The sequence below is a fragment of the Manis javanica genome, chromosome 2, assembly GCF_040802235.1.
Source record: "Manis javanica isolate MJ-LG chromosome 2, MJ_LKY, whole genome shotgun sequence".
NCBI classification, from domain to species: domain Eukaryota; kingdom Metazoa; phylum Chordata; class Mammalia; order Pholidota; family Manidae; genus Manis; species Manis javanica.
Window position 1 is genome coordinate 141,820,928 of NC_133157.1, and position 14,069 is coordinate 141,834,996.

At 42.0% G+C, this 14,069-nt stretch overlaps 1 protein-coding gene across 15 annotated transcripts in view; it reads right to left on the bottom strand.

Annotated features, from left to right (window-relative positions):
• The window catches only part of FAM110B (family with sequence similarity 110 member B), a 153,310-nt gene that overhangs the window by 47,854 nt on the left and 91,387 nt on the right, over nt 1-14,069 (bottom strand). For 14 of the 15 annotated variants that reach the window (XM_036999461.2, XM_073229526.1, XM_073229525.1 and 11 more), the window contains one exon: nt 8,851-8,939. The gene's annotated coding sequence lies outside the window, so the exon portion shown is untranslated. Of the gene's footprint in view, nt 1-8,850; nt 8,940-13,863; nt 14,029-14,069 lie in introns of those variants that run through there. The other variant, XM_017655735.3, reaches the window with a different exon arrangement.

Below are 14,069 nucleotides of genomic sequence, written 5' to 3' on the forward strand. Positions count from 1 at the left end.
GAAAGCCAGCTTTATGACCTTCTACTTGTACAACATCACGCAAGTCATCACACATGGAGCTATTTTTCCGTTAGTGTTCCCCTGTCTTCTTTGGGGAACACAGCAGTATTACAATGTACTCTCAGAGCATCACCATCCGTTACAGACCAGTGAGGAGGAGGACACCAAAGGAGGGAGTGCATAAAGTTTCACACAGAACAGCGACAATACACAAGTTTAAAACAGAAGTGGCACTCCCTATGAAATATCCTAGGAAGTGGACAGTAGTCCTGCTTACATACGAGGCTAAGTGCCAATAAATGGGCTACTAAGTAGTTTAAAATACAAGAATGCTTCAGAGAGCATTTCAAATCCAGGCTTCAATAGCCTTAAAAAGGAGATATCAATCAGATGCACATGTCTAATAATTATAAAGTGCTTCAAAACACAGTTGTATTTAAGATTAATAAGATACACTGCAAACATATATAATGTCAAGTATCCTTAATAAGATACAATGAGAAAGCGTAAAATGCTATAAAAAGTCTTCAAGTAATCTTTTAATTTCCTGTGTCTTAGTGGGAGATTTAAAATCATGTTTTCATGTAATTTTTCTCAACCACACTTAGCATCCCTTCATCAAATGCTTGGCAATCAAAGGATCTTAAGAATAAGAGGGAGATACTGTCAAAGGCTCCAGAGGAGGCCACTCACTTTGGCCTGGCCCTCCTGGAGACTACTCTGGGAGGGCTGAAGATCTACCTCAGCTATGAACCCGAGCACTGTATGCAACTGATGAATACCAGTGCAGTGCGCGAGTCCACATGTGCACACAGGGAGCACTCAAGGAATGCAGTGAGGACACTGTAGCAACAGGAGAGCAGAATGCAGCATGTTACATAATAGGGACGAGTCCTGTGGAAGGGTCAAAGCAGAGAAAACCCGCATCTGGTTGGGGACAGAGTGAACATAGTCTTCAAATGCTTTATAAATAAATATGCCAGGTGCATTCCAGGAGACTGCATTGTGCTTTCTATAAATTCCTAATGTGAAACTTTTTCAGCACCGAATTCAACAAATGCATGTTATCTTTCTGCTGCATGACAAGCCAATGGTCAAAATCTTAAATTAAATCTATGAGGGTATCAGCTCTTTAAGATTTTGTGGTTGATTAAACGGTATGACCAAAAAAGGTGGGGGGGGGGCATTGAAAATAAAGCATGAAATGTTTAATTACAAATAAAACTAGGAGAGTAAAAGAAAATGAAGCCTTGCTTTTCATCCTATTCTCGCTGACTGCAGCCAGGTTAGGAGCAAGAACATTGAGGCTGGAAGAGAGGCAGAGAAGGCAGTGGGCCAGGAGAGTCATGGATCAGTCCAGCTCTGACTGCCCCAGCCCCTGAAGCTTCCTGTGACCAGGGCTGGCCACGCTGACGTACCCTCTAAGACTTGTCTGGTTGGAGGCCTGGGAGTGCAGAGGGCAGAAGCTAACACCTGCAACCACTTTGCTTATAGAATCTAATGCTACTGGGTGGGCATGTTTACCACAGTTCTAGCAAGGACATATAAAAACTTCACTGGCACGTGAGAAGATCCTCTTGGGAAGCAGGTGAAGGGTGAAGCTTCACAACCCTCTCTTTACCTGAGACATGGAAAGTGGTGAGATACACAAGGTGCTAATAAGCTTTTCAGTGAAAAGTCATGTTTTTAAAAATTGAGATTCAAGTTTGCTGCTAACTGGATGGAAGTTAAGCATATGAATCATGTAAAATCACTTAAAATTTGAAGCTCTCACACAATTCTCCAGACAAATGCCATGCAAGTGATGATGCTTGAAAATCATCTATCTCTTAAGTGAGGTACACACCATCAATATATTCCACTACCTCCTTTCTTCTTCCACTATGTGAGACTCCCAAGTCAGCCAGCAAGGCCTTGGTCACCAGCACCTTCAGAGGCATCTGAGGAGAGAGCCTGGGGGACTTCTGAGAGTACAAAATAGACCAATGGTTCAAATACAGTTTTAGTGATGGAATCTTCCATGTCACAGATCCCAACTACCATTGAATTAGCCATACTATCCTTTCACGTAACCACGGCTTCAGTTCTACCTAATATCCACAAATATAAGCTTTTATCTCTTGGCAAGAATAACTGAGAATGTCGGTGTCTTGGGGGCAGGAAAGGTTTCTTGTCTCCATTAAATCCATACGTGTGCTAGGCATGGATGGAGTTAATGTACAGGGCATGAGGCCTGGGTGAGTGTGAACGGTAGGAATGGCTATGTTCGTTCCCTATTCTTCCTCAGCCCTGACGTGTCCACTTGTGGTATCTCCCCCAAGCTGTAGAATTAAGGCAATTATTGAACTTGGAGCCAATCACAAATAATTGAGTTTTTGAATGCTGAATCTGTAAATCTCTAGGCAATACTGAATTTGAGCTTAAAAACAGAAATGAATCTAAACTGAATTTTGTAAATAAAACTGTATTTCAAATGCAGGTGAGGAGTCCAGATTTAAAGAGCCATTGGATAAAGCTGATGATGCCTCAGTTACTCCCTACTTTGGCTAGTTTAAAGGTTAAGTTCAACTCTTTTAATTGTCTATACCATAATGTTCAATTACAACCACCTCAATTTTTCCTTTTCTTTCCTTCCCTTTTCCTGACTTGCTCTTCTTCCTTTCTCCAGAAGCGGACCATGTCTTTCTCAGTCAGCGGCCCTGCTGACCCCATGTTGCCATGTTTTATTTCTGTAGATGCTGCTACCAGAGCCTATAAAAAGGTAGGTGAAAAACCTGCAAAGGGACTTTCCTTTATCTGCTCATAAAGCCCTTCAGTCCGCAAATGACTCTTTATCCTCCATAGTTTGCTAGATTTTGTGCTGGCTTCTAAAGATACAGAGTTAAAACATAATTCCTACCCTCCCAATTGCTTATAATCTACTAGAAAAAGGCAGAAGTGATTTATTATACCATAAATCAGATTATGGTAAGTACTCGTTATATACTCAGAGATGGAAATAGTCCATAATTGTCCACCTACAGCCATAGGAACAACGGGTACATAGAACATAAATTCTGAATAAATGGAGATTTAGGGATAAGGAAAGTCTTCACACAGCAGAGGAAATCTGAATTGGGCTTCACAGATGACTGGGATTTTGATCAAGTTTCTGTTTGTGGTTCTTGCTGCCAGTGGATCCATCTTCTGGAGGAGATGCTGGTATTTTCCTCTTGATTGTGTTTCCTCTAAGTCTATTCAGGTATCACTCTATTATGGATATTTAAGAACTGCCAATCGTTTTCCTGTCTGTGCTGTCCAATAAAATTGTTATTTTCACGAGAGGCTTTCCAGGTTGGTAAACAACTTCATTCCCATTCAGAGAGTCAGTCAGCTCAGAGAGGTGACAGTGCTAATGCCTGCAAAGCAATATGGGATCACCTCTAAGATTTCAACCCCAGCCTGTCTCACAGTGTACTTTACAGATGCCTGAAGTGGCTTGGTTGGCACTGTCTGTTATGCATCCTCTTGTCCTCTTGAACAACTGAGAGTCTGCATTCTTTACATTAAGGGGAATTTTAAAAATGAATTTATCATATAATTTGAGAATCGTATAAATGCTTAAAGCAAAGAATAATTTCAAGACTACTCATCAACATCCATGGTATATACTGAATTGTGAAGAAATTTGTTGCATGAATTTGTTGAATGAAAGAATGGTAAAAAGTCTTGGACTTGGTTGAAAAAAGATTTTCTTTTCTTTAAAGGAAAAAGTAACTTTTGAAGTGGGCCTCAGAGCAACTCCTGGACTATGGGAACCCAGGAACTGGTCAGGAATCCAGGTAAGCGGCAGCACATTAACTGTGGAGCCAGGTGTGCAGAGAACAAGAGAAGAGTAATGGATACTGAATTTGAATAACTGTGAAAACACCAGCTGAGAGGTGGCTTTAACTTGCCAGGCTCTAGAGTTTAAATCTGATAAAATAGGTAACTGGGGAAAAAAACAGGGTTTTGGAGCAGGGAAACAACACAATGAAAATAGTGTTTGTAAAAGAATTTTCTGCTTACTAAATGGACTGGTCTGAGAGCAGAGACTAGAGGCAGGCCAACTAAGCATAAGGCTAAGTCATATTGGGCCTGTTTAGTGATGGAGAGATGTCATGAGGCATGAAGAAAGGCCAGCAGGGCTCAGTGCCTGGCAGGACATGTGTGGTCAGGAGCAAGGAGTTAGTCCATGGGACGTCCTTCCACTGGCTGCCATGAGAACTGTCTCTCTCTGACCGAGGATGATGCTGAGCTGTATTAAACGTATCCTATAGAGAATTACACCCAAGAGACTCAGGAAAAAGCAAGAGTTATATTTCAGGATAATGACAGATCAGTGCTATGTGAATCTGTGTGAGAAAGTACATCCAAACGCCACCCAGGTACACATGGAGATGACTTTTATCCGAGGTGTCTAAGCCTGTTCGGGCCACAACACATATCACAGCCTGAGCGGCATATAAATCATATACACTTATTTCTCACAGTCCTGGAGGCTGGAAGTCCAAGATCAAGGCACCAGCACGATAGTGCTGTGGTGAAGGCCCTCTTCTGGGCTGCAGACTTCCCGTGTATCTGCATGGCAGAAAGGACAAGAGCTCCTTCTGGAGCCTCTTTTATAAAGGGCACAAAACCCATTCATGAAGGCTCTGCCTCATGACCCAGTCACTCCAAAGGCTCCACCTCCTGACACCATCACACTGGGAGTTAGGGTTCCAACAAATGAATTGGAGGGAAGGGGGAATGACCACTCGGACCACTGCACCAGGTTGTTGAAGAGAGAGACCTGTGTGTGGAGGATACGCCAGTGCTCAGTGATCACATGGTCCTGACGAGGGTCATGCCCCCTGAACTCCTCTGAGTAGCTGGAGCGCACACACACTTCCTCAGTCCACACTGAGTGACGGCAGTGGACACTGAACAGGCTGGAGAAGACAACGAGAAGGTCTTGATACTGCAGCTTCTCTCCTGGTGCCGCTGCCATCCCTCTGCGTCCGTCCTCCTCTAACAGGTGTGCTCTCACTGTCTCTTGAACTTTTGATCTCCTCCCTTCTCTAATTGCCTGAAGACTTTCCATGGCTTCCAGGAGCCATTCTAATAATCCACTAGACATACAAAGTTTCTTGAACTTCCCCATTCCACCTTCCCCATCGCCCAATTTCCCCCAACTGACTTTACCATTGTTTATGACCTTGTCATCATAAAATCAATTGGTGTGAAAGCTCTGCGAAGGGCTGGCTAGAGGTGACTGGAGTTGACTTGCGTCTGTTTCCAGCGGGTGTCTCATCATATGGCTGCCCTTTGGCATGAGGTTTAACCTGAGTCTTGTGTCCTCATCTACACAATGACAATTCTAACACCATCTCTGCAGGGAAGACGGAGGATGAGGTACGTATGGTGCTTACAGCACTGTTAGAGCAGGCCTTCCACAGCACTGGCCTCAATTTTTTTGCTGATCTTTGTAAAAAAGCAAGGACTACATTGAGGATGAACTGATTTACATCATAATAGCCATTAATCATTAACAACAAGAAACTATGCACCCATAGTAACTTACACAATCTGTCTTTCATTTGATGAAAAAAATACATTTCAAATATGCCTAACAACTTAATTGGTAATTTAACAATTGAAATTGTAACCAATCATGGCCTCTTGAGCTTCATTATAAATGTGTATTACATCTTCAAAAAATAGAATCATACTTTCTTCCTGAGTTTAGGAGTATTTTATTTTTAGAGAGGGGAATATCCCTATATCTCTCCTTCCAGGAGCCTATCGGTTTTTGGGAATAAGAAGAATAAAATAACTAGAATCCCAGCTGCTTTCCCCAGGGAATGCCCTCTCCTCTTCTTCTTTTTAAAAAGCAGCAAGCAAGGTCAAAAGTCTGGCATTTAGCCTTCGAGGTGGGTCTCATTACCGTGGCTCTCCCTGGCTCCTGAGGAAACCTTGCTCAAGGTCAGTGGGGACGGCTTGGAGGAGCCGCACCTGACCGAGCTAGTGGAACCTGAGCACTGAGTCACCCGCCTGGCAAAGAGCTGATCTGGGGAAAGACAGAAGTCAGAGATGCTGGAGGGAAAGGTTAGATGAGTCATGGACAAGGAACAAACCACTCTCTGTGGAGGACCAGCTTTAGGAAACACTGAAATGGAAAAAAAAAAGGTGTTTGTGGAAAACTAGCTCGTATTTTTGGTCAGGATCATTTAACACACATGAAAATGTGCACAGACTGTTTTTGCTCCAATTTCTCAAAAACCTAAAACTCACACTTCACTTAAAAGAACAAAACTCTATCCTAAGGAAATTTTGAAAAAGGAAACTTTCCAAGAGAAGCAGACTCTATCAATTACTTAAGTTGGATTACGATAACAAGAAACCAAAAACAAAAGGAACATTGTAACTTATTTCCTGAAATTGCAATCACGTGAATAATGCACAAACTGGTGACTGTGTATTCCTTTAAAGATAACTTATGCGTGTTACACAGGAGGTTTCGTGTTTGAAGTCACTTTCTGCCTTCATTTTCTTGTTTGGTTTCCTGAAACAAGGCAGCACTTTTAAAGAAGACCCACCTTGTACTTGAAAAACTAACATTAAATGCATCTATTAAGGAGTAGTGAAAAGTGGTAATTACAGTAGTAATTATGAGGCTTTACCATCTTCATAAAGCTACTTATGTGTAACTTAAGAGCTCAGAACAATTTTAATGAACCTTAAGTATAAAAATAGCCCAAAACAGTTGAAAATATTTGAATAAGACAAAAAATATGCTTTTCAACATCTATGTATTTCAATGATCTTTAGAGCACTGTTTGTAATGTTTCTATTATGTTTATAGGAAAACGTGTAAAAACAACTTTAAGTAACTTGCACACAGTGACCTGAAATTATGAGAATTAGAAACAGAGGCCAAGAGTGAATGTCTGCAACCCAGAGAGACATTGTACTAATGAGTTACATGGTTGAATCCTTTCTCATTTCCTGATGTGAGACCTCACTAAATCATAATAATGACAAATATGGACAAACTCAAGATGGTTATGCCTGTGAAGGTAACTGTCTTTTCCAGATAGCTGGTCTGGGAAGGAGAGGGGGTGGGGGCCTGCTCCTCTCATATTTCAGTGCTGGACCTGGCTCGTCCCTGTCATCTGCCATGGAACCTTCCTCTAACCCCAGCTAGCTCACTGTAATTCTTTGGCATATAGGTAACTGAGGCTTAGAGTAGTTAAGTCCACCTGCAGGGTAAGCAGGGCACCTAAAGTTATGCCCGTATCTCCTTGACCCTAGCACTAGGGTTGCAAATTCACCTGCTGTCCAGAGCCAGCTGGGTGAGCATTAACACAGTGGCTGTATGTGAGGGAGCCGGAGTGTGGCAATCATGGAAGGGACCGGCAGGCCCCTGCTGCTGTGCACTTTATTTTAAAGTCCCATGTCCAAGAAAACCCTTCTCTTGTGGACATACCGGGATGGGTGGGCTCCCAGAACGACACAGAGTGGTTAACACAGGCCCATTGGAGGCCTCCCTTTTAAATCCATCTGTGCTCAGGTGCAATTCTGCAAGCTTGGGGCTGGGGATAGGAGACACTGAGTTCCTTCCAGCCAGCAGGAGCCCAAGCCTTTCACATCTAAACTTTTTATATTTGGGGTAGGAAGATAAGGCAATAAGGTGATGCACGATAGAGTTGGGGTATATCACCATGGAGTGTTTTGGCTCTTTCTTTAATCCCTTTCTTTCTACAGATTGCAGGACTCCACCTGGCAGAGGAGGATTCTTATTGGTCTGCCTGTTAGATTTCAAGGTTCCCAGGATGCAGTAACATAATGCTACAGTAATGACCTATAAAATGCCTGGCATACTAAATGGGCAATACCACCTTGCATATATGCAGGAAAGAAGGCTCGAGAAATGCTGTCAATCAAATCAAAGCACGTGGTCAGTCAGGAACATGGGTGCTGAGGTTAAGACTTTGAGTTCTCAGGAAGGTTGATCTGTGTCATTCCCTGCATCACTGCAGACAGGAGCTACTGAGACAGGAACTCAATTTCCTACACATTCCCAATCGTTCCCAAGCTCCTCATCTGGTGACGCTGAGCTCTCAGCCCCTCTGTAAGGAGGAACCATCTGGGCCTTGATCACTGTTCCTCCATTTGTTCAGCTCCCTCCTGGAAAGGTGAGGCGCTTCCAGAGCTTTGGAGGCCACGAAGGAATTCTGGGAGCAGTGTGGGCAGAGGACAAAGTACTGGGCAGTGTCCTCCATGGAGTACACACATCCCTAGGTTGGCTAGTGGCCTCCCAACTCCTGCCCCACCCTGTTGATTTGTCCCTTGGCTGGCATTTAGGTTCTGCCCTCTTGACCTAGCCTCCCTTAGGAGGTCATCCTGCAAAGCTCTCTCTCCCCCAAACTCTCAGGGCACCTCCTTCTGGCCCCACACTCTTTGGACTGTCAGAAAACACCACCTCATTCTCCAAACACAGACTATGTATTTCTCACTGGAGTATAAAGACGTTCATTTTTAAATACTGTCTTCAAATCCAGGTATTGTGAATACTTGATTACTTATTACTGACAAATATAACACAGCCTTTGAGAAATCATAACTAGTAGCAAACATGTAAGATGTATTATGGAAACCCTTGGAAACGCAAATTACAGTAGCTGTTATTTGGGGCCTGGCAAGGACCTCAAAGGCAGGGAACTCTTTTTTGCCAGACAACAAATATCTGAAACTTCAGTCTCTTTGTGTTAATGTAATAATGACACAGGTTTTCAGAGAGAATCAATACCTTCTGTTCAGATATTGATCAAAGCAAAGCAATATACTTACTTGGAAGAGGAATCAGTATTTTGTGGATGGTAGGCAGAAGTCACAGGGGATCCTCCCTATCTTAAAGTACTCTCTGCAGTATGAAATATCTAAAAACAGAGCAAAAAAAGATTGCTATTGCTTTTTTGTTTGACACAAATAGGCAGGCTATTAAATATATATAGCAACAGAAAAGGGTAATTCTTTTAAATACTGGCCAATAAATTTAGAAAATGGATAACAAACATGTAAGTAAACCAAAATATGGCAGTTTTTACAGAAGCTAAGTGTTTTGTCATGTTGACTGTTTTTTATTTTTAAGGAGACATTTAACCATAGACAGAATTACAAAGAAAACAGAATATGAACATCAAATTGTGAGAAGTCACATAAATAAGGATTTATAGGACATCATCTCATTTTTGAAACTGCTACTGTGCACATCACGAGTCTTGGTCTACCAGAGGAATGGGGCGCTAAGAGTTTCAAAGGGCCTTCAGGTACACAATCCCATTTCCAAATAGGAAACAGAAGCCCACTCAGCGTAAGGGGCTCAGCACAAAGCACTCTCAGCTGGCTTGGGTAAAGCCCCTGATGGCCACAGGAGCAGTCTTTGCCAGCCAGCACTGTCACACCCTCTTGCTGGTGGTCATTCATTCATTCTCAGGTACTGATGGAGCACTTTCTATAAACTAAGTTTTGCTCTATGCTCTGGGGGTGAAGATCAAAATCTCTGACCTCAGAGTTTACATTCCAGAGAGGGGAGACTAAACACAGTAGATACTATCTCAGAATGTTCCACTGGCATGGCCTTTGGAGAGCTATGAGCAAACTCCTGAAGGCAGTGAGGGAGAAAGCCACATGTCTGTTCAGAAAAGCGCATTCCAGGCAAAGGGGGCAGCCAGGGCCCTGAGGCAGAAAGAGCACAGCTAGCAGTGTGGCTGGAGCAAGAGGTCCTGGCAGAGGGGGCACAGAAGTGGCAGTGGATGAATCAATCAATGGAGAGCAGGTGACAGGGAAGCTGATAAAGGGCAGAACCTAGGAGATCTACTTAAAGGGGGGTAGAAAAGGAGGCACCTGGGAAGGAACATCAGAGACAGGAGGGAAGCAGAAGGGAGCAGCTTCCCAGAGGCCAGCAGGGTGGGAGCGCTGCCAGCTTCAGCCATCAGCTTTGCAGGGGCAGGGTAAGGACCATAGGGAAATAAGGAAAGGCTGCTTTTCTCATGGGCTATGAAAAAGTAAGTGTGGAGGCCTCACTAGGGGAAAACCCTACAACATTAGGAGGGGTAGCTGATTGCAGGCCCCAGAGTATGGGAAACACAGGATGTTTTCATGTAGACATTTTACTGGTGGCAAGACCTACTGCCAACATGAGACCCTTAAAGTAGACTTTTCTTCCACATTTGGCAATATTTAAAATACATCTAAACTCAAGTAAATGTATAAGGAAAAGCAGAAGGCTTAACCATAGTAAGGTTAAAGATAAATGTTACAATCCAAGCACACATTTTACAGCTTGTCTTTAATGAGCATGTACAAAATAAATAATTTAAACAGTGAATTAACTAAATAAGACAGTCAACAGCCATCCAAAAGCAAATGGTAATGCCTGGCAATGCAACAGTTCCAAAAGTAGTCAGTAGATTACTTAAGAGTCTCACAGTAATGGAAGTATTTTGTGTAAAGTATGCTTTAGGATGTATTTTTAAATTACTGGATATATTTTTGAAAATTTTTCAAATCTTATTTGATATAAATCATTTAAAATAAAAACACTTCCATGCAATAATCCAGTGTATATTCTGAGAAGGGTTAGGAGTAAGAGGAAAAGAAATGATAGTTTATGTTTATAACATTTATTACAGATCACAAATAGTACAGAATACTGTGAAACAAAGTCAATATAAAATATGAAGCATATCTAGGGTCCACGCCAATGCCTACTTAAATGACAGCAATGGATGTGGGGCAGGATGGGTGGAAATAGTTCCGGATCAGGCACTGCTGTCTCTCTTCTCCTGAGGCCCCACCTCTTCCCACCCCCATTCTACAGAACTGTTCAGTCCCCACCTTAGTGTAACTGTGCTAAATGCCTCTGTTCTGCACCTTGCTCCTGCTATTATAATTTATTCCACTTTCTGTCCTCCTCAGCGGGCCACTGCTCATAGAGAGGGCTATGCCTTCTATCTTTCTCTCACTAAGTCTTGGACAGACTCTAACACATGCTTGATGCTAATAATTATAGAAAAAAATCATGAAAGGAAAACTATATACACTTAGATGAGAAGCCTGATGTCTCTTCATAGTATTTTTCCAACCCAGGCAAACTGTGGAGGGTCAACCCTGTAACAGGTCTCAATTGCTGATGACAGGCATCTCTCAGTTCTTGCGGTATCACAGTGTCCAGCCAGGAAGAAACCTATTGGTGCTACCCTGCAACTCTCACAGCTCATAGCATGGGCTGCCCATTGCTCCTCCTTTTTATGGTTATTTTTAGGCCTTGTTCAGCCCAGATGCTTCATGGCACATCGTGTTTTACATGAATAACATGTTAGATGGTAATAAGGATCATGGAAAAGGCAAAGTCATTTTTTTTTTGTTCAAAACCGAATACCATTTTTCCAGCTGTGATTATAAACCCCTGCAAGAAAATGTTAGAAAGTATCACTTATAACACTTTATTTTAAAATACTGTATTTTTTGTACTCTTGTTGATGCTAATAGAACTAATTTTGATTAATCAGACATCACTCTCCCATCAGTAAACAGCTACGGAATTATAAGGAGGGGAGAGAAAAGATATAAGGTGTCCATGAAAATTATTTTTACTTTCTTATCTCAGAAATACATAAAGATTCCCTTTACCATAAGTTTAAAGGAAAAGTTAAAGATGTGATTCATGTGAAGATGAAAGTGCAGATTCTGTTACTTTTCAAAAACATCAATAATTTTTAGTGATGTTAGAAAAATACCCTTTTAGTATTTTAAAAGGCCCTTTGGGATATCACAGTGCATTACACAATATACATGCACTTATATTTAAGTTGCATTCTAGAGAAATTATTTCTAGACACAGAAAGTCTTTAAGATCCAGTCTTTAAGAATCTATATCATTTAGAGATGCTTCCCACAGCTTTCCACAGCACACGATTAATGGGGCTAAGAGTCATCAAATGGGGTTTACAATGTTTACGTTTGACAACAGTAACGTACTTGTAAGGCAGCCTACCCCGTGCAAATTCTCCAAGACCAAGGTAATTTAGGAAATAGTGCAGGAGATTAAGAAGAGAGGGAGAGACAATTACAGAATTGTCTTTCCAGTTGCTTCATCTTCCCCAAATGAGCGTCCAACCCTAACTGTTGGTATGCAGGTTATTTTCCACGTCCGCAGCAAAGAAGGAAGGAGTGAAACAGGAGAACAAGGTCTAGACGTGCAAAGAGCAAAATCGCTGTAACTAAAACTGCGCTCTCGCTGCAACTACGCAACCTTCTGAAATCTGAGCGAGCCCTGCTTTGTATCAAGGGAGCCCACATTGGAAGTAAGTGCTCTCCGGAGACAGACCCTTCATGTGCATTTCACCACACATGGTCTCTCAACACCGAAAACACTGCAGATTTCTTAAAGTCATAGAGACACTGCCTTACAAAGAATGGCTCAAACTTTCTTAGTATAGGTGATCCTGTATTACAATAAATGACATACTTTCATAATATTCCATCTTTTTTTCCTAAAACTGTTATTTGAGAGAAATACTATATTGGATGGTTCATTACACATTAGGGTGGACTAGGGATCTGGGTGGAGGGAGTGAAGCACAGTCAGTATCCTAAAGTTTCCATCTTCCAAAGAATATACTGGACCCCTTTAACTAGATTATAATTTTCAATCAAAGTGGCTATTTTAACTAAATTCATAAAAGGCAACATTTGGCTTTTCAGGAACAGGGAAATAATTCCTGACAGCTTTCAGATATCAGCAGTGCTCTCCACTGACACTAGACGCATGGTGGCAGCCAGCCAGCCTTGTGACTGGTGACTTAATACACAAGTTTCCGTGGTCTACACAGTCTGATACTGCAAACGCATCAATTTTTAAGTTTGGGGACTCAGTGGAAGCAGGAGGCTGTTCTGATATGAAGCACAACTCTAGTGAGAGGGTATACACTGGGAAGCAAAAACTCACACTGCATCTCTTCGGGTTTCTTTAAGCTCAGCCTTGGCAGTTTGGAATTTTTCCTTCAGCATATACCCACTTTAATACATAATTTAATATTATTTATTGCTCAGTTTGGAAAATAATCCAGGCAATCATTAACAGAAATTTAAAAAATGTTGTCAAATGTTAATCAAAGCGGTAAGAGCCCCACCTTCCTGTGATTTCCTTTCAACTCCAAAAGCAATGTGCCTGTTAAACAAAGCCCCAAGTCAAAAATTCTTTTTGGTGCAGCTCAGTACACGCCTCTAGATATTTCTGGCAGAATGGGATATGTGAACCTTCTCCATGTTAAAAAGGCTTACTGAAAACTACAAAAGGTGGAACAAAGAAAGCCACCCAAAATGAAGGCTGCACACATCTTTAAAGAAACAATAGCACATTACTTCTGCTAAGACCCTGTGGCGACATCAGAAGCGCTGCCCCGTCCTCATTAAAGTGTGTTCTATTGAACTCTGAGATTGCTTATTATTCAGGAGAGTCTGGGCTCAATGCAAACAAAGTCAACCGGGTGCTGAAACGCATGCACCTCGAAAGACGCCTAAACTGATGCAACATCAGGCTTTCCAAAACAGAAGAGAACCAATAAGAATCACTCCCCAGCACATGCACGCTTGAATACAGGTAAAAACAACATTCTTCATAAATAGGGGAGCTGTTTACCAGCCAAGCCTTCTCCATAATATACATTAGTACCCAATGCTGGGATATGCACAATATTAACAAAAGCAAAATGAAATTAAACAGATGACATGATGAGCATGCTTCTCTTTCATGCATGGCCATGTTTTTCCTGCAAGATAAAGGTTCAAAGTAATTACCATAAACTGAAACTTCTTCACTGATATCTGGCAGCCGGCAGCTGCCAATGCTCTACACAAAGACGAAACGCCTTCTCTCCCCTGCCTTCTTCCTCTTTAACGTTACCAGCTAAGCACCTCCACCGTTGCAAGAACACAGTGGAGTATCTCTGTATCTATGTCTCCAATGCAGCATAAAGAGTACTGTGGAAACCTATCAAACTGGA